This window comes from Echinops telfairi, unplaced genomic scaffold (genome assembly GCF_000313985.2).
Source record: "Echinops telfairi isolate 266 unplaced genomic scaffold, ASM31398v2 ScPeMD7_7420;HRSCAF=8458, whole genome shotgun sequence".
Taxonomy (NCBI): domain Eukaryota; kingdom Metazoa; phylum Chordata; class Mammalia; order Afrosoricida; family Tenrecidae; genus Echinops; species Echinops telfairi.
The window spans coordinates 4,137,796-4,159,322 of NW_022111320.1; positions in this window are offsets into that span (position 1 = coordinate 4,137,796).

Below are 21,527 nucleotides of genomic sequence, written 5' to 3' on the forward strand. Positions count from 1 at the left end.
ATTGAACAATTAAATTGTATGATATGTGATGAATATGCCAATAAAACTTTTTTTTAAGACCAATCCAACAAAATAAATTCTAAAAAACTAGAAATAATTCAGCAAGTTCGTGTAACATCTCTGTTTTTCGTCCAGGGCATCAAGTATTTTTATGTGTTGTTATTGTTTGTTTTGTTTTCTTTTGTTTTTCTTATTCTTTGGTAAAGAATAGTTAATTTTTTTGAATTTACAATCTGAGAGTTTTAATTACGATGACCAAGCTATTCATGGCTCCCATCATCTGGCACCCATCACACCCATCACCCCAAAATCTTCCCTACCTTCCCTTTCCTTTCCTCTATTGCAGCCTCCTCTCTTTGTTTATATTTCCTTCTTGGTATTTTTATGTGTCTCTTATGTCCCATTTGCCTCCGCACCATCTCTCACTCCCTCTCCAGGCTTCCATGTTTCTTCAACTGTGCACCCATGTAACTAAAACCTGTGTTGTGCTTATTATACTTAATACATATTGTCTTGTCGCTTGTCTTTTAAAAGGCATGTAGATGAAATATTTCTCTGCAGATGTGTTTATTTATAAATGAAAGTAGATACAATTTGCTGGCGTGTATGTCCCCTCCCTCACCCTACCCCATGCACACACCACCACAGTATGCATGGGTCAGTGATGTTCAATTGAAAACGATCTACTGATCTTACCTTATTGACTATACACAGCAGGTGAGGAGGAAGCTGCTAGTGGTCACCTTCAGTTGCTATCAGAATCTGTAGATGCTTTTAGCAGAAGTTTGGTTGGAATATTTTCCTATAATCCCTATGGGATAGCAGACACTAAAAATAATCTAAAAATTGCTGTCTATAAATTATAAGCCTGTAAAAAGTTGAATTGGAAAGTTTGTGTAATGGGTATATATAGGAACTTAAAGAAGTTCATAGAAAATGCAATTTAAAAGTCATGGAATCTTCCCCCAATATTTTATGAAGCTCTTTTTTATTTACACACACGAAGTAGCTACTGTGTATCCAAATACCTCCTGTTTGGTTCTAGAGATTTGGTGCAGCTAGTAGGCCTTCTTATGTGTTTGCTGTGTCTGTTCTACCACCTGTTTTGCTGCATAGTGCCTGCATCCTCAAAGCTTGCAAGTGGCCAAGACCTACAGATAACGATTGGTCTCTTTTGGAGAACAGAGAAAAAGAGTCAGAATAGACGGAGGAAATGAATATGTAGCTAATTACCTGCATGAACAACAGCTTCCGTTGCTATGAGAACAGAAGAATAGATGGTGTAGAACTACAATTACAATCATTTTGATTGTAGATTCTATGTAAGAATACTAATCAAAAGCGGGGGGTTTTTTGGTGGGGCAGGGTGGAGGGAGGATACAGAACAGAATTTCAGATTCTCATGGAATCTAGCATCTGTATAGACTTAGACACTGGATGAATGCCCAAAGCTCCCTGAGATAATCTTTAAATCTTAAACTACAAAATATCCCCTTGATGTCCTATTAAAACCAAAGTGATTTCACTTATAGAATATCTGCCTTGAGTATTATTATGCTCTTAAGATCATCTTAAAATGGAATCATATGAGCAGCAGCAACTTGAAAGTTTCGCTAGGAACCTTGGCAGTTAGGGCCTTTATGAAATGGGGAGGGGACTCGGGCAAAGAGAGGGAGGACTGTCGCACAACTCCCCAAATCCCATCCGCGCCACTGCATATGTGGGCAGAAACCGGTGCATTGGGTTAGTTTGCTGCGTATATTTTCCACAACCACAACAAAATAAAACTATAAAGTAACGATAGACAAAAGTTTCCTGGGGGAGTTAACTGTAGTGACAGTCTTCTACTTGATTTTCAACTCTCAGACATTCTTTCTGGGTGGGGAACTTGCATCACCGTGGGAGCTCACATCCATTTCAGTGGTCTTCACCAGGACACACACCACACCCACTTTTCACAGTACAGCAAAGACTAAACATTCTGACAAATTAAAGTTAGAAAATAGTAGTCTACATTGAAAACAAACTATGTAAAACATTACCTGTATAAATAATCATTCGTGGGAAAAACATTTGGATTATTCGCCAGCATTGGACTGAGGCTTTGTCCCAGCAGCACAGTGTGAAGATGTAAAATGGTGTCAAACTGTGGCTTGAATCAGCATTTCCAAAATTACTAATAGGTCTAAGTCTTGGTCACTGGTAGTGGTTCTTCTTCTGTCTTGTGGCCGATTCAAGTTTTTAAGGCATTTTTCTACTGGATTATCTTTTCCTAATTCTCTGTCAATTCTTTATTATAAATATATTCTGTCAGATTTGAATTTTTATATATTCAAATATATAAATTTATTGTCAGATTTGAATTTTTACATATTCATATGTATTCGTCCTTTCCTTTTGTTCCGTACTTTTTATGTCTTGTCTCAGTAAACTAAGTAATAAGCATATTTCCCAAATTGTCTTCTAAACGTTTTTTTAGTTTCATCTTTCACTTTTTAGTCTTTGCCCCATCTGGTATTGATTTCTATGTGTAGCTTATATATAGTGAACTATAAAGGTACAGTTATTTTTTAAATTGATAGCTTATTTATCCCAGCTCCATTTACTGAATACTGATCTGCAGCACCAGCCAAGGCATCAGTTGGGTTTACCAGTGTGTGCAGATTGTTTCTGACTTCTCAGTTCCGTGGTTGGGGCCCATTTCTTTTTTCCTACATTAATAGCTCATGTATTAACCACTAGCTTTATAGTAGGTCTTAATATCTGAGAAGTCCCCCACTTGACTTGTCTTCTGTATAAATGATTTGGCCATCTTTTCAATTAAGAGTCTCCCATATAAATTTAAGAATAAGTTTCTCAAGTCTCACTAAATAGACAAATAAAAGGACCAACTGGCCAATTAATATGCTGGGCTTTTGACTGGAACATCAGTGAATGCAGAGACTGATTTGGTTATAGTAAACATCTTTGTGATGCTGAGTCTTACAATCCTTGAACATGCTACAGTTCTTACATTTACTTAGGTCTTCTGTAGTGTTTGTTTATGAAATTGTACCATTTTCTCCATTAAGGACTAGCAAATCTTTTGTCAAATTTACTTCTGTGTGCTTTATATTTGTATACTATTAAAGTGGTATCTTTAAAAAAATTACTTCTCTGTTCATGATTGATATACAGATAATGCAAATGACTTTGCATTATTGATTTTATATTAACTAATAAAGTATCAGTAGATATTTTGTGGTGTTCTATATAGCCCTTATTTATTAATAGTCAACTTTTTGTTTTTTTCTTTCTAATTTCATTTAATCTTCTTTTCTTTGCTCTTACTAAACTAACTAGGGTCACCAGTACTAAAAAGAAATAGTGATACTTAGTATTCTTATGCTGTTTATGATCCCAAAGCAATTATTTTAAACATTTCACCACTAAAGATGGTATTTGTTTTATCTTTTTTTTTAAAAAAAAAGAATTTTTTGTTGTAGTTTTTGCCGTTTGAAAAAGAATATTTTTTTGGTTTGTTTTTCCTTTTGGAAAATTGCTTTTATTATCCTTCACTTTCGTTTTTCCATGAAGTTTCAGAAACTTAAATGTATCTTCTTCACTTGTTGAACCAAAGTTACCATCCTAGAATAAATCCAACATGATCATGATACATTATCTTCTCTTACACGCTGTATCAGCCTGGCACACCCCACCCCACCCCCCAAAACATGGAAAAAGCTCCAGTGGGTGGAGCTTTCATATTATGCATACCCCCTACGTAGGCCAGCATCCAGCAACTCACGCTGAGTCAGTGCACCCAGTGGTGTTGCCTAGGTAGGTTCTCTCTGGTCACAGTGAATTTTTTCATAAAAGCAGTTTTGCTCAAACCTCATTTTTGTGTGATGGCCAATTTAAGAGAACAGCATGTGGCTGTGAATTTTTGTCTCCTGCTCAGAAAAAATGCCACAGTAACTGTTGTGATGTTGAACACAGCTTAGGGAAAGGATGTTGAAGGACAGCGCTATGGGAACAACTCATTTCAAAAAAATGTGAAATGCTGAATGATGACAAACCTCATTCTGGATGTTCGTCCACTAGTGCTCCAAGACCGATGACGGACCATTGAAGAGATGGGGAAGTTATCTGGACTATCTTGGAGCTCAGTTCAGCGAATTCTAATGGAAGATTTGGGAATGTAAAGGGTCATTGTGAAATTTGTGCCTTGGATTCTGACCAGGAAAAAGAGCATCAAGTGGAAACATGCCATACCTTGAAAGAACAGTTCTATAGTGACCCAGGCATGTTTCTAAGGTCTTTACTGGTGATGAGACATGGTGCTATTATCACAACCCTAAAAGCAACATCACGCCATCATCACCTCACCAAAAAAAAAACCTCGTGAAGTGAAATCAAAGATCAAGACAAAGCTCATTTGTTTTTTGTTTTTTCTTTATGTAAGGGGGATAGTGCATTTGGAGTTTGTTTCACCAGATCAGACTATTAATCAAGCTTTCTATTCAGAGGCTCTGAAAGATTGCATAACAGTGTATGTGACAATAAAGGCCTGATTTGTAGGAGATGGGGGACTGGTTTTGCCACTACAACAATGTACCTCCTCATGCAGCCATCTCAGTGTGTCAATTTTTGGCAAAAAACAGCATGCCTCTCTTGTCCCACATGCCTTATTCACATAACCTCTCTCCGTGCGACTTCTTTTGTTTCTGTGAATGAAGAGGGACTTGAAACGACAGTGATTTAATGACATAGAAGAAGAGAAGAAAATAATGAGGGCAGTGCTCTCAGCCATCCAAACAGATGAGTTTTAAAAGTATTTTCAACAGTGGAATCTCGGATTTGACAAAGATATTAAGTGTAATAGAGACTACTTTGAAAGGTGATTAAGTTGTTTTGTAAAAAAAATTTAAATGCTTTGAGAAAAAAATGTCCAGTTTTATTTTAGGTTACCCCTTCATAGAAAGATTTATAACAAGAAATGTTATAAATTTCTGTGTTATAAATGTTCTACTGCTGTAGAAGTGGGTAAGGCCAATACAGTTCAAGTCCATGGTCAGATGTAAGCTGAAGGCTTCTCCTGATTGCTGTCAGCTGCAGGGACTGACAAACAGAAAGCATGAAGACCACAGACTGGTAGATGTCTAATGAATCCAAGATTGGCCAAATGGCTTTCAATCTTAAGGGCTCCTGGGATCTGCTGGCAATATAACAGGTCTACAAACCAGATACAGGATCCAAATCCAGCAGTAGAAATCTACTAGCTTTCACATACTGTCAATATATACTAAGAGTAGGCCACACTCTGTATGAAACCTTCATCAATCATATCAAGGCTCTGACCAAATTAAAGTGATTTATTCTTTCTACAACTGCTAGACTGCTTCACAAATTCCATCATAGAGTTAACCATATCAAATCATACATATATATATATCATATAATATCATATCATATCATGGAAGAACCCTAGCCCACCCGGTTGATGTAAAACCTATCTCACACACACACATCTTGATTTTATGTTATCTGTAAGCTGTACATATGATAAGTCAAAAAGCATTGCTGTTAGGGTTCTACTTCATTTGTACATGGGTTTATTTCAAGCAGAACATGTTTAAACATGGCTGTGATCAGTGGATGGCTGCAGAAAAGTTCTCTCAGGAATACACATATATTAGCCCCATTAGGGTACCTTTTGTGACATGGGGGGAAAAACTAATTTGAGGCCAAGGCTAATAGCAAATTTCTGACAAAACTTAAGTGACCATCTTCCCAAACTGAAGTTTTGCAGCAAATATGTAGAAATGCTGCCTCACATAAAACAGTTTTTATCAGGAAGCCCTTAAAGGTATGCAGAAGAGAGAGAGAAGACCTGGCAGTCTTGATAAGTGAGGAAAAAACAAAGTGTAGAAATTAGTGAAAGAAGACTATCAAATTACCAATGATGCAATAGCTACTGGAGATGGAATCCCATAGGGTTTGGCTATTTTAATTTTAAGCTAACATCTGGGCTTCAGCAAGCTTTCAGCTCATGGTTGCCAAGAGTGTTGCTCAATGAAAGATCAACTAGCTCAAAGAGCAGAATTTTCCATCAGTCTGTTAAGAAAGATCAAAGCTAATGAAGATGACCTTATACAATAAATTGTAACCAAGGTTGAGATTTTGGTTTACCAGTATGATCTACAGTTCTTGTTGTTATTAGTAGATGCCATCAAGCCAATTCTGACCCATAGCTAATCTATGCACAACAGAATACTCTCCCAACTGTTCTTATGTGTGAGACCGTTGTCTTAGCCACTGTGCCAATTCATCTTGCCAAGGCCCTTCTTTCACTTGCCCTTCTACTGTACCAAGCCTGATGTCCTTCTCCAGGCACCGTGTCTCCTGATAACATGTCCAAAGTACACGAGACAATGTTTCTAAGGAACATTGGGGCTGTACTTCTTCCAGGATAGATCTGTCTGTTCTTTACCTAATATCTTCAATATTCTTGGCCAACACTATAGTTCAAATTCATTGATTTTTCCTTCTGTCTTCCCTATTTAATGTACAACTTTCACATGCATGTGAGTTAACTAAAAATAATATGGCTTGGCCAGGTGCAAAGTCTTCAAAGTAACATACTTGTTCTTCAACACTTTCAAGAGGTTTTGTGCACCTGATTTACTGGGTACAATGTGCCGTGTTATCTCTTGGTTGCTAATTCCATGAGCACTGATTGTGGATATAAAGAAGATGAAATCCTTAACAACTTTAGTCTTTTCTCCATTTATCATAATGTTACTTGTTGGTTCAATTGTGAAGATTTTGGTCTTCTTTACATTAAGTTGTAATCTATATTCAAGCCTGCAAGCAAGTATTTCACACCCTTACTTTCAGCGAGCAAGATTGTGTGTTCATCTACATATAACAGGTGGTAATAAGCCTTCCTCTATTCCTGATAACAAACTCTTCTTATAATCCACCTTCTCTGTTTGCTCAGCATACAGATGGAATAAGTATGATGAGAGGATACAACCCTGATGCACACCCTTCCTGATTTTAAACAACTCAGTATGCCTTGTTCTGTTTACACAACTGCCTTTTGTTCTAGTTCTGCATGATTACAATTAAGTGTTATGGAATTCCCATTTTTCTCATGGTTATCCATAGTTTGTTATGATCCACACAGTCAAATACCTTTGTATAGTCAGTGAAACACAAGTAAACATCTTTCTGGTATTCTCCACTTTCAGCCAAGATTCATCTGATGTCATCTGTGATTTCACCTTGTTCCATGTTCTTTTCTGAATCCAGTCTGAACCTCTGGCAGCAACCTGTCAATGTACTGCTGCAACTTTTGTTGAATGATCTTCAGCAAAATTTTACTTGCATGTGATATGTAGCAGGTTCATAATATACTGTCAACATGAGTGAAGGAATGGAGTCTAGGCTGTCAATCAGGTCATAGTAGGTGAGGCTTGTATGTGGGCATGGCCTTCTCCTGAGGATTCTGGGAACTCCTGTCTTCCTCCCTGGAGGTGGGACAAAAACTCTCTCTGACATCCCGGTTGACATTCTCTTGACATTCCTGTTGACAAGCCACATGGAGCTATGCTGATAGAGCCAGAGCCCCAGAGCTGAAGGAGCAGCATGGAGACCCACACCAGCGCTGAGATGCTTACATGGCCACTGGTTCCACAAGACTTTCCACCTGTTGGCCTGTGATCTTCCTGCATTCAGTGTCACTGCATGTGTTTCATGAGTCAGAAGAGGAAATTATAGACTGGTATCAGACATATGGGCTAATATTGGACTTATGGACCTGATCTGGACTGGGCTGGGATGTTTTTTTAATATGCAATTACTCTTTGATATAAAACTCTCTCTTATATACATGAGTGTCTCTGGATTTGTTTCTCTAGTCAACCCAGACTAACACGGTATTAATGATATTGTTGTAAATTTGAACACTCTGTTGGGTCACCTTTCTTTGGAATAGGCACAAAGATGAATCTCTTCCAGTCAGTTAGCCAAGTAGCTGTCTTCCAAATATTTGGGGGTAGATGAGTGAGTGCTTTCAATGTTTCATCTGTTTATTGAAACATTTTAATTGGTATTCCATCAATTCATAGAGTCTTGTTTGGGGCTAACGCTTTCAGCTAATGCTTTCTTCAGTATCATTAGTTCTTGCTCTTATGCTAACCTCTTGGAATGGTTGAATATCAACTACCCTGTTTCCCCGAAAATAAGATAGTGTCTTATATTAATTTTTGCTCCCAAAGATGCGCTAGGTCTTATTTTCAGGGGATGTCTTATTTTTCTATGAAGAAGAATATGGTACACATATATTGTTTATTGTTTTATTAAAAGAGACCTCACACTTCCTGTCTGCTCCGGCTGCATGGCAGCACCCGCCGCTACGGACCAGAGTCCAGAGTTACGGTAGCTTCGGGGGGCTTATTTTCAGGGAGGTCTTATTTTCGGGGGATGCCTTATATTTCAGTGAGAAACAAAACTGTAAGTAGGTCTTATTTTCGGGGGATATCTTACGTTTGGGGAAACGGGGTAGTTCTTTTTTCATAGTGACTCTGTGTATTCTTTCCATCTTCTTTTGATGCTTCCTGCTTTATTCAATAATTTGCCCATAGAATCTTTCAAGATTGCAACTCGAGGCTTGAATTTTTTCTTGAGTTCTTTCAGTTTAAGATATGCTGCACATGTTCATCCTTTTTGGTTTTCTAACTGTAGGTCTTCCCACATTTCATTCTAATATTTCACTTTGTCTTTTTGAGCTGCCCTTTGAAATTTTCTGTTCAGCTTTTTTACTTCATCATTTATTTCACTTGCCTTAGCTCCTCTGTAATCAAGTGCAAGTTCCAGAGTCTCTTCTGACATCCACTTTGATCTTCTTAATGACATTTTGCTTTCTTCATGTGTGATGTTCTTGATGGCATCCCACAGCTCTTCAGTCTTCCAGCATTTCAGTGCAGCACACTGTTCTTGAGATGTTCTCATAACTCAGGATAGTCTCAAGGTTGTACTTTGGTTCTGTGGGCTTATTTTAATTTTCTTCAGTCTCAACCTGTATTTACATCTGAGCAATTGGAGGTCTGTTCCACAGTTGGCCCATGGCTTGATTTTAGCTGCAGATATTGAGCTTCTCCATCTTCTCTTCTGCATACATATCCAATTTGATGTCTGTGTGTTCCATCTGGAGAAGTCCATGTGGACAGTCACCATTTGTGTTGTTGAAAAAGGTGTTTGCTGTGAACACTCATTGGTCTGGCAATATTCTCTCATGCAATCTTCAGCTTTGTTTCTATCACCAAGACCCTGTTTTCCAACTACAGTACTGTTCCTTCCTCTTTGGTTCCAACTTTTGCACTCTTATCATTGCATCTTGATTGCATGTTTAAATAATTTCACTCTGAGGCTGTTGATAGAATTCTTAACTTTTTTCATTACTCACTTTAGTGGCTGGTGCATACATTTGAATAACAGTTGTATTGATTAGATTTCCCTATATGCAGATAGACATTGTCCTGTCACAGACAACATTATACTTCAAGAGAGATCTTGAAATATCCTTTTTGAAGTTCATGTGATACCGTTCTTCTCCCACTTGTCCTTCCGAGCATAGTAAGCCATAGAATTGTCTGAGTCAAAATGGTCGATAACAGTCGGTTTCAGCTTACCAATACCTAGAATATCAATCTTTATGTGTTCTATTTCATTTTTTACCATTTCCTAGATTCATACTTAGTATATTCCAAATTCAAAGTGTTAATTGATGTTTGCAGTGATTTCTTCTCATTCTACATCACAACCCCCCCGCCCCCCCAGCAGATGAAGAGTCTGAAGGCTTTACACCCCCCAGGCTGAATCCATCCATGTCATTATGGCAAACTCGAATTTGAGAAGGCAGCTTTGCCTCTGGTGGATTTTGAGTACTTTCCAACCTGAAGTTCTCATCTTCTCCCACTCTATTTGACAGTGTTCTGCTTCTGTTCATTGGGTAACTGGAAATGTTTCCATGTTGCCTATAGGGTTTTCCATGGCTATTTCCTCTGAAGTGGACAGCCTATTCTTTCTTCAGAATCTGAAGCTCTGCTGAAATCTGTTCACTTTATGTGACTGATGGTATTTAAAATACCAGTGTGACAGCTTTTCCCCCAAAATTAGCAAAACAAAAAGGGAATCCTCAAAGAGTATCCTTTCCCAAGGAATACCACATTCATTAGCAACAGTAGTCTGCTTTCAACATTTGTTGAATGCCTTGCGAGTGCTTTATATGATCCAAGTCTTTCGGATTTCTTATGGGTTGTGTTTGTTTTTTTTTACCATTTATAATTTTTAATGTCGTTGTTCAATACTGTCGAGTTGGGTTTGACCCATAGTGACTCCATGCACAACCTAGGCTTGTAAACATGGCGATTAGTTCCCTATTCCAAGCTAGGTTGGCCCATGTATGTTGTGTCACCTTATTTCAGGATGTTTGATACACTTGGGACCAGGTCAGGTTGTGTTACAGCTTACAAGTTCTCCCCAGCACATGGAGGGAACAACTACACTAGTATATAAAAGTATTCCTTCCTAAAGGAAGATTATTTTGACCAAAGACTCTTTTAAATCAATAATTATTGTTTGAGGAAGAAAATGGCTTTATGAATTTGTTTACTATGCAAGATTTTTTAAAAGAGGGCAGTAGAGAGATGCTGAAACTTAACTTCTAAATGCATTTTCTGACTAGTTTGGTCAAATGGCTTTCTGACGTGTTGGACAGTAATTGCTTCCAGGGACCTGTTTTACTGTCTGACTAATCACTGTCTCATTGCTTCTGGATTATTGACCTCCGCTGTCCATCTGGCTGCCAGGATCAAGCCCTGAGTCAGCCTGTAAAAACTGTTCTTGAAATGTTTAAAATTAATTGTAGATTTGCAGCGGTTTCATTTTCAAAGGTTTATTTTTAGTGCTAATATTGCTACATGATATTCTTTTTGTGATTATTGAGTGAGTTTACGTCTGAGAGTGTGTTTCTTGGGTGTATATGTGTGTGCATGACTATCATTTATATTTTTAATAAATCTTAGTGTTCATGGGTTACAGACTTTATTCCTTTATACTTTTGCATTTTTGTTTAGACTAAAATGTCATGCTTGTCCAACACAACTAGGATTCCCTAATTGCTCCACACATACTTTGAGAAATTTATACATTTCTTCATTTAGACCCATTAAAGGCTTTCTGCTCCAAATTTTGAGATATTACAGAATAAATGCCACCCTGGTGGTGCTGTGGGTTAGGCACTGGGCTGCTTGGCAGTTTAACCCCCCCAGTTGCTCCACAGGAGAAAGCTGAGGCCGTCTGCTCCTATCAAGAGCTGTAGTCTCAGACACCCACATCGGGTCTCTAGGAGGCAGAACAAGTGACCATGGGTTTCATTTAGCACTACCATCTCCCATTCCCAAAGATCACCAATTTTTAGGACTCCAGCCATCTATTGATGGTTGACATTCATCCAGAAGAATTGACGTGTGTGAGGAACAGACTGCTCTGACACTATGTTCCTAGGGTGGACACTGTGCCTTCCAACCACTGTCCTCCCAGCCGGACTTGATCGGCAGATTTGCACATAAACTCGGAGTGGTTGTAAAGGTTTTCTTAGCTATCTCCTTTCTGATATTAGCACCTTTGTTCACATCTTTAGAACCTCTTGTGCTGCCTTATTCCCAGGATTAGCATCCACACCATCCTGATCCTTCCGTCCATTTCTTACCCCCTGGATCCTTCCTGCCTTCATGGTTCTCAGTCTTGCAGAGCCCTGTTCCCTTCTATGGAACTGATATTCTCTTCTCCGCTAAAATGTCGTTTCCCTCTGCGATCAGTCGTGAAGTTTAATGGACACTAGATCTTAACTCAGAAGAGAGGCTAGAAATCTAAGGACAGACTTGCCTAAGATGAGCTGGTTGTAAAGGTAGAATTCAGAATACTGATAGTCACAGTCACTTCACCTGTAAATGGAGATGAGTTTGCCTGTTAGGTGCAACTTCCTAATTTGAAGCATTGTGTTTGCCATTTAAAAATCACCATCAAGAGAACAAATTAATGGTTAACATTGGTATTAATATATTCTTAGAGTTGATTTTCTTCAAAGTCATTGAGGAATGGGCTTTAATATGTATTTTTGTTACCCATTTGTGAATTCCTTTCTTTCCTTGCTTATACTCTATTCCGTTTCATTGCATAGCTGACTGGCCTCAATAGGGTTTCACTGTCACTGAACAAATGGATGAAATGGTTTGCTTTATTGATATCCTATTGTATTAGAAACACATTAAAATATGGAATCATGTTTCCCATTTTTGCAAAGGGTATGGTTATTGCTGTTATAAAGTTTCCGACTTAAAAGTTTGCTCCTTTTTTCCCCCATAAAGTAGAATTTTAAAAATCCAATAATTGTCCTGTCTTCCAGGGTATATTAATTGAAAAAAGTTATACAGTTATAATTCATAGCTCTAATTTGTATTCCATAATATTCATTACATTGTCAAGGAAAACCATGCTTATTCCTTGACATAGATTGACAAGCTGTGTTTTAACATATAGACAGACAGACAGGAAGCCCACCTGACTTTCATAATACAGATGATGTGAGATGTAGGACTTGCTTGATGAAGAGTCAAGAATCCTATTTGTTTCTCTCTGAAGGGAAAAGCTATAATGAGGACAAAGTATTGGCAACTTCATTGACCAACTACAGAGGAGATTATAATTACAGACTTCAGAGTACAGTTTAGTATATGTGTCACTTCTTGATGAGAGCCTGCGGTGCCAAGTGGAGACTATTGATCCATGGGATCTCTGTACCCTGATTTGATGCATCCTTGGTGGCACCTTGGGTTAAGTATTAGTTTGCTAACCACAAGCCAGTGGTTCAAACTCACCAGCATCTCCAAGATTGTCGGTTCCCAGAAAGATTTATGGTCTCAGAGAGCCCTGGAACAGTTCTCTGTTCTACAGGGTCACTATGAGTCAGAAGCAACCCCACACACACACCCCGCAGAAGATAATGCCCTGGTTCTATTCCCTGGAGAGCTAAAATGTCCCCAGAGGGTTCAGATTCTTAAACACATGTACTCAACATTGGTTCCTTAAACTCGTCTTTTGTTCTTTGAAGTCGCAGAGATGTGTCGCCTGCCATCTTTTATTCTGCCATCCGGTGACACCACAGTTCCTTTTCTAGATATGAGTCACTGATCCCCACCCCCCCCAAAAAAATTGTCACTTAGATCATTATTTTCTCATGTGGCAACTCCTTTATAAAATAGCATCAATGTGATTCACTTTTCAGCTGTAAAACAGGACAAAAGTGAAGATTTGCAATAGCAGTATCTATTTGTGAAAAATCGCATTTTACAACTTGATCAGTTCCCACAAACTGTTGCTGTTCCAGTTAACCTACGTGTCTGACAGTGATTGCTTTCATCTCACTTAGGTTACTGTTGTGGCTTAACTGCCCCCAAGTAGACCGGCTCCTAGCAACCCCGGGCACCACGGGATAAAGGCTGCCGGCCCGGGGCCTACACCTCTCCCATGATCAGTTACAGACCAGGCTGAGGTTTCATTCGTTGATTCTGTGAAGTCGATTTCCAGGCCTTTCTTCCTAGTCAGTTATCATCTGGAAACTCCACTGAAGCTTGTATAGCATCATAGCAACATGCACACCTCCACTGGCTGAGAGCCAACCTTGGGTCTCCTGTGTGGAAGGTAAAAAATACCACTGATATACCGCTATTATTATTATTATTATTAAAGTGTAGCATCTAACTAATTAACAAATTTAACACTTGAGGTGCCTCTTGTTTTATTTAATTAAAATTTAGCATTATTCCTGAAACAGAATTATTTTTTACATTCAAGTGTTAAAATTCAGCTAACGAATAGGAGCAAAGATTTAAGAATCAATTTTATGTAAAGTACAAACACTGAAAATAAATAAAGCAATTTTCAGAAGAATAAAACCGGAATGGTTTACTCAACACTCACTGCCATTGAGTCGGTTCTGACTCATTGCAACATTTGGACAGGATGGAACTGCCCCTGCGGGTTGTTGAGACTACCTCTTTATGGGAGGAGAAGCCTCATCTTTCTCCTGTAGCGTGGCCGGTCTGTTTGCTTACACACTCTTCGTTGTTAAAGACTCAATATAAAGCCAGAGTAATCAAGACTACAGGTTATCGTAAATGTAGACATACAGATCAATGGAATGGACTTGAAAAACAATAAATTGGCCTACATGTATATATATTGTCATTTAAATTGGTGTCATTTAAATTGTGTCATTAACACAAAGTTCAGTGAGGAAGGAAAGTATTTTTAACAAATGGGACTAAAAAATACTAAGTATCAGGATAGGGAAAAGTTAGTTTGAAATGGAGAACCACATCTACTGCCTTTGAGTGAGTATTGTCTCCTGGTGACCCCAGCTCGGAACTGCTTGCTTCCTGGGGGATATTTGCCTTTGGCTTTATGGGAACAAGTTGCTAGGCCATTATTCCATTGTGCTGCTGGATGGGTTTGAATCGCAACTTTTATATTAACAATGAGGCACAGACCACTTGTGCTACCTTGGCACCATAAAATAGATCACAGGCCAAATCATAACACCAAAAACAATAAAGCTGCTATAAGAATGTTTTTGCAACCTTAAGGTGGGCAAAGATTTCTTGGATAAGCCTAAAAAGCACCAATCATTTTTTAAATTTATAAACTCGACATTTTTAATTAAACTCTTGCTCTCTGAAATACATTCTTAAGGGGGAGGGGGCAAGGCACAGAATGGGAGAAAATAGTGACAATATATGTGTCTGACAAATGATGTGTTTATATGAAAAACTAAAGAACACACGTAACTCAATAATAACAAGATAATCCGATTAAATAACAACAAATTTGAAAGACACTTGAAGGAAGAAGATATATGAATGACCAGTAATTGCATTAAAGGGGGGGAACAAACCTCAATATCCTTAGTCATTAGAGAAATGCAAATTTTTTTTAAAAAGTGAGATAGCATGGGGCACTGGTTAGAGTGGCTGCCTGCGCTAACCTATGTCATTGGCAATGGCGGTGTGAGTGTGGAGCAGCCACCATTCCTTCCTGTTCCCTGCTGGTGGGAGTGTAAGAGCGTGACATGTGAAGTTACACATCTATCCAGCACAGTCAAGTCATTCTGCTAGTATGTAGTTAACCAAGAAAAACGAAACCTATGTTCCCACAAAGACTTGTATACAAATGTTGTAGCAACTTGAGTCTTAGAAGTCTGCTCTTGGAAACCACCTCAATGCCTATCAGCAGATGGATCAATAAACAAGTTGTGGATATGCATATCAGAATTCTACCAGCAGGAAAAGGAATATAGTACAGAAAGAGCGACAAAATGGATAAACCTCAGAAAGAAATGTGCTGAGTGAAAGATGTCAGACATGAAAGAGTCAACTATTGTAAGAGATGCAGATTCGTGTTTAGTGGCAGCAAACAGATCTATAAGTTCTGGAGTCGGGTACAGAAGGGGACAGGGAGGTTTCTGGTGGTGATAAAAAAGTTCCGTTTCCTGATGGTGCTGGTCCTTACATTTGTCAAACATCACTGAATTATGTGCTTTCAAACGAGTACAGTTACACATAAATTATATCACAGTCAGGCTAGTTTGTAGAAATGTAATTTAAAGTATTTAGTTACATCTTTAAACTTTATGATTTTATATGCTATGCTTGATTAATATTTTAGTAAAGTACTCTTGCTTTTAGGAAAGAGAAATCAATATCGTCTCCCATCTTATCCTATCTCTTTAAAAGATAAAAATTGTATGAAAATGTGATGAACTGTATAAAGTAAGCATTCACAATCAGAGACAGAAAGGCCAGGGAGCCTACCCAGTGTGCAGGGAAAGATAGAGCACTGGAAGTGCAAGGCTTAGCTTCATATCCCAAATATGCCTCTTATAGTATGCCTTAAACTCTGAGAGGGTCAAGTATCCTGCGGGAAAACGGAGATATTTTTATTACCAACGAATAGGGCTATGTAAATATCAAGCAAACTCACAGACACAAAGGCATTTTCCTAAACATCCCAGATCTCCTTACCTAAGCATTATATAGTCACATCATAACTACTTTTAAATGAAACTTCCACTCGACCCTGGGACTTGAGAGGGCATAAATGATACCACGTCCAACCAGAAATCACGTAGGTCTTGTACCTTTCATAGAGTGACATCAATTGTACTCTGAGGAAATTTCATTTCCTGTGTGGGAACCCTAGCATGTTTATCATTATGTTCAGAGAAATTACTATACGTGGAGCCTTGGACTATTTTCTTTTAACGTAGGAAGGAGTCCAAATATAAAATGCTTATAAGAACAGGTGTTGGAACGCGCCATTTTACAACTTAGTACTTCAAAGCTCAAATACAAATTTAAGGGGTACCTGTTTGCTTCAGACATCACAAAAGAACAGGCTAGCAGAGTGGAGACCCAAACCCATTTGTAGGCCACTGGAGATCCCCTTGCAGAGGGGTCTCAGGGAGGAGACGAGCCAGTCAGGGTGCGATGTAGCAACGATTAAAAAAATACAACTTTCCTCTAGTTCCAAAGTGCTCCCCCCCCCCATTATCATGATCCGAATTCTACCTTGCAAGTCTGGCTGGACCAGAGGATGTACACTGGTACAGATAGGAACTGGAAACACAGGGAATCCAGGGTGGATGATCCCTTCAGGACCAGTGGTGTGAGTGGCGATACTTGGAGTATAGAGGGAGGGTGGGTTGGAAAGGGGGAACCGATTACAAGGATGTACATGTGACCTCTTCCCTGGGGGACGGACAGCAACAAAGTGGGTGAAGGGAGACATGGGACAGGGCAAGATATGACAAAATAATAATTTTTAAATTATCAAGCACTCATGAGGGAGGGGGGAGCGGGGAGGGAGGGGAAAAAAGAGGACCTGATGCCAGGGGCTTAAGTGGAGAGCAAATGTTTTTAGAATGATGAGGGCAATGAATGTACAAATGTGCTTTACACAATTGATGTATGTATGAATTGTGATATGAGTTGTATGAGCCTCTAATAAAAGGATTGAAAAAAAAAAGAACGGGCTACCAAAGAGTTGAACTAGAATTGACATCATTGCTTCTAACCCATATATGATTTTCTGTTAGAAATAAAAAATCAGTGAAGATCTAGCCTTGGAAAGAGAAGTCAACCACTCATCACCATCGTCATACCTTAAGTTAACCATTTAAAGCTTTTTTTAACTCACTAGTTCCCTTTTCCCCATGCACTGTTAACCACTAATCTCTTTTAGTCCCTATGGATCTTCTTATTCTAGATAGTTCATACAAGTGGGATCTGGCAGTATTTGCCTGAATTACTTAACTCAGCCCATCACTTTCAGGGCTCATCCATGTGGTGGCATTTACCAGAATTTCCTAACTCTTTATGCCTCAATAATACGACTCCATTATATATAAACTGCATTTTGCTTCTCCATCTGTTGATGAGCATATGAGTTGTTTCCACCTTTAGCTATTGTAAATAAGGCTGCAGCAGATATTGGTGTATGAGTCTATTTGAGCCACAACTTTGAATTTTGGAGAGCTTAGATGTAGGAGTAGAATTGCTGAGTGTGTTAGGTTGTTTTGTATTTTAAAAAATAAAACAAAAAAAACATTGACAGTCATGTATAAGAAATAACTGTATTAAGATTGAAATTTATATCAAGGAAGTGGCCCATGGGTCAGATGCTAGCTGGACACCCTTCGAGGCTCACACAGCTGCCAATTGATGAAGTAGGATGGTGAAATGGGAAGCTGGCGATCCCATGGGTCCAGAGTGGGCAAGAACATAGCAGGGTACCCACAGCTTCCAGGGTCTGCAGGACACTTGGGCCAGCCCCAGACACCAGACACTGGATCCAAGTCAGCAGGGAGGAGAAGGACAAGAGAGTGAGGCCAGTCCTCCACAGCATCTCTTACAAACAGGTCACACCCCCAAGGAGATGTCATTAGTCTGTCCTGGCTGACGGGCGGGACTCCACCGGTACCTTCCCACAGGTGTACCAAGTTGAAACAAAGCCTAACCATGACACTGGGACATACGGGAAATAGGTTTGATATTTTTGAAGAACCACCAAGCTATTTTCCATAATGGTTGCACCACTTTACATTCCCATCAAACTTCTTGGTATTTGGTCGAAGCCTCCTGAATATTCTCTGTACCTTTTACCCCAGGCCTATAATGGGAGAGGTAAGCTATCACTGTGCAGTCGAAACCAAAAGGTGATTGGTTTGGCACTAACACCAGTGACTGCTGGCATGTTCCCCACAGAGTTTTATGACATTAACCTTAATACCGCACAGACACCCTTTTCCTCGCTACTGGATATAAAACATAACAACTTGCAAGCAAAAGCAGAAGGCTGTACTGGGGTGATAGGAGAAGAGAGATTATTTTTTATCTCCTCTGCACCTAAGCACAAGCATAGCATAGTCAAGGCTTTTCAAGGAATACGGACAGCCCATGTCGGCACCTTCGCTGAGATAGAGGGTTAAGTGGACATGTTGCCTCTGGGCTCAGTATTTGCTTCTGGAAAATTTGTCTTTTCTTTTTACTATCATTCTCTAATAAACTAATGGATCTACTTTGTAAAATAAAAGACTATGGAACTATTGCATGAGTTTATAAACCCCCTTCTGGATAAATGGTTCTTTTGATCTTTTAATACTCTTCATTTCCATCTCATTGATTTTCCAATTCCAACACAACTGTACAATAATAATAATGAAGATTTAAACATGAGACAATAGTCCTAGGCAAAGAACCAGGGATTTCGACATTTTTAAAAGATTCTATTTTTAATGGTTGTCTTACCCTTGCAAATGTTTGTAATAGCCAGTGACTACTGATACTCCTCTTTCCTTGCTGATTTTTAAAAATTATTTTATTGAGGGCTCCTACAATTCTTATCACAGTCCATACATACATTCCTCACTGATTTTTAATAAGCATCTTATTTTAATACAGTTATGCATTGTATTTTGATCCTGAGAAGCCAGAAAATTGTCTCCGTATTTGAACTAAGCCTACAATATGAATTTGGGTTATCTTATTTTTATATTAACATCTCTATTTTGTACTGTATGTGGTATGATGCACATATCTGGTCATGGTAGATACATTTGACTGCATTTATTCACAGAGATTTATATAGAGACATAAAAAAACAGGCATAGTCAGTCATGTGTGTTCATTATATATACAGGTTATTGAGGATGCAAAGATATAAAAGATAGGAGAACCTAGTAATTGCCTTTAAGATCAGAGCACAAAGCATTAGTTTGTATTTTACAAGGCCAGCCAGCAACAAAAGAGCAGTAATTTATGAGCTCAGCGTAAAAGAATAGCATAATTACATTAAAAATTAATGCTAATGAACACTAAAATGGGGAAGGTGGTTATGATGAAAGTTTGTATTCATCTTCCCTGGTTTGAATGATGGCTAGTGGCTTGATTAATGGCTTAATTTCTATCAATTAGCGGGGAAAAAATCTCCTGCGAGACAAGGGTAAATTGAGCATTGAATTACATATCTTGCTTTTGTGTGCTAAGAAAAAAGAGCTGCGTATCTCTGATATTAGCCACAGTGACAAATGTGGTGTGCCCGCGACGTCTGCGTTCGCTCTCCTGACAGGCGAGCTGTGTGTGGTTATGGGGTGTTTGGAGATGGCTGGCAGACAGCGCTCCCTGCAAGTTCCTTAGAAACATACAACTCTCCGTCTACAGCAGTTTAATTAGAGTCTGTCGGAATTGTCGAATTAGAATGGACAGCAAGCAGAAACTACGGAGTCTGCATTCTGCCCTGTGAATTTGATACACCTCTAACTATCTTGCTTTCTCCTCCCTATTAAAATAAGAAAACTTCCATGAGGCTTAGCTTTGTTGAAATTATTATTGCTTCACACTCCATTAAAGTGGATTTGACTCTCCATGCTGCTGAGTATATTTGAAACAATGGTAGGGCAGTAGTCTATGTAGTTGACTGTTTGGAGAATGGAGATATAGTGAATGGAGAAAAATATTAACTAACATCAGTTCATTTCAAGTTAAGTATATTTTGAGATAGTGTCAAAGAAAACATAGCATAAATTATTTTCTAATTTGTTGTTACATTTCAAAATCTCACTTTTTCTGGGATGGTACAATGTGCACTCATAATTAGTCTGGACCCCCAAAACCTGATCAAGGGGAAAAGAGCCGAAAACCTCGAATCTCATTTAAGAACAGAGTGTAAAGCGCTGAATTAGGCTGTTGTGGAACATCTGCTGTGCCCCTGCAGAGAACTACACCAAAGCTGACTGCCGCCGGGTGATTGTGACGCATGGCCACCTTATAGGTCAGAGAACCAAGGGGGAATCTGGCCAGCCAGATCGTCAGTGGAGGCAACTATTCCAAATGTGCCTTCCTTGATTTGGCCAAATTCACAGAATCATTCTAGTCTTGGCTCACAGCAATTGTTGCACAATAAATAAAGAACAGACTCTAAAGTTATTTCCCATTGCTCAAGTTGTTTGTAGGTGTAAGTGAAAGACTACGAGGTTTTCTAGTAACTGTGGTCCTTCAGAGCCCTGGTAGCATAGTCGTTACGCATTGGACTGCGATCTGCAAGTTCAGTTGTTCAAAACTACCAGCAGTTCGAACCATGGGAGAGAAATGGAACTTTCCACTCCTGTAAAGAGGTACAGGAAACTCACCAGGGCCGTTCTCTCCTCCCTGCAATGTCACTGTGAGTCAACATTGACTTTGATGGCAGTGAGTGCAGAGTTTGAGTGGTTTTTCACTCTCATTTATAAAAAACGTATTGGAATGTGACATACACAGCTCTTTACACACTTTTATCATATGTGAAAGATTCTGAAAAGCTATCTCAAGTTAATCCCAGAAGAACAAATGAACATTTGAATAACATCTTCTCTACAAATAAAATTAGGTTGTATTTTACTGAATTGATACACATTAAGATGTACAATAAGAAACACTATCAAAAGCACCTATTTCTACAAATGGATGGGGAGGAGGAAAAGAGCTTTTGTTGTTGGCATGGGTGGGTAAAACGTTCATTTGACTGACATTTTGACTGAATTATAATCCAAGTGTTGGATCCTATTTCTGACACCAGCTGGCCATGTCACCGTGGCCAAGTTACTTATCAGCCTTAAATTGTCATTGATAATGAGATCATGATCAAAGGACTATCTATCTGAATGTTATGATAGTTCATGAAAATAATTCTATATAAAATACGTAGTGCAGTGTCATAAACGTAAGTTGTTGCTGCTGTTACAAGAACAGTGCACCTGGCCCTTTCGGTAACTATAAGTCAGAAACTAAATCCTCCCCACTAGAAAGGTATTCCAAATATTGATGATCACACCGACGTGTCGGTGAGCCAACAGACACTACACTAAGCCAAGTTTGCTTTAAAGTTAT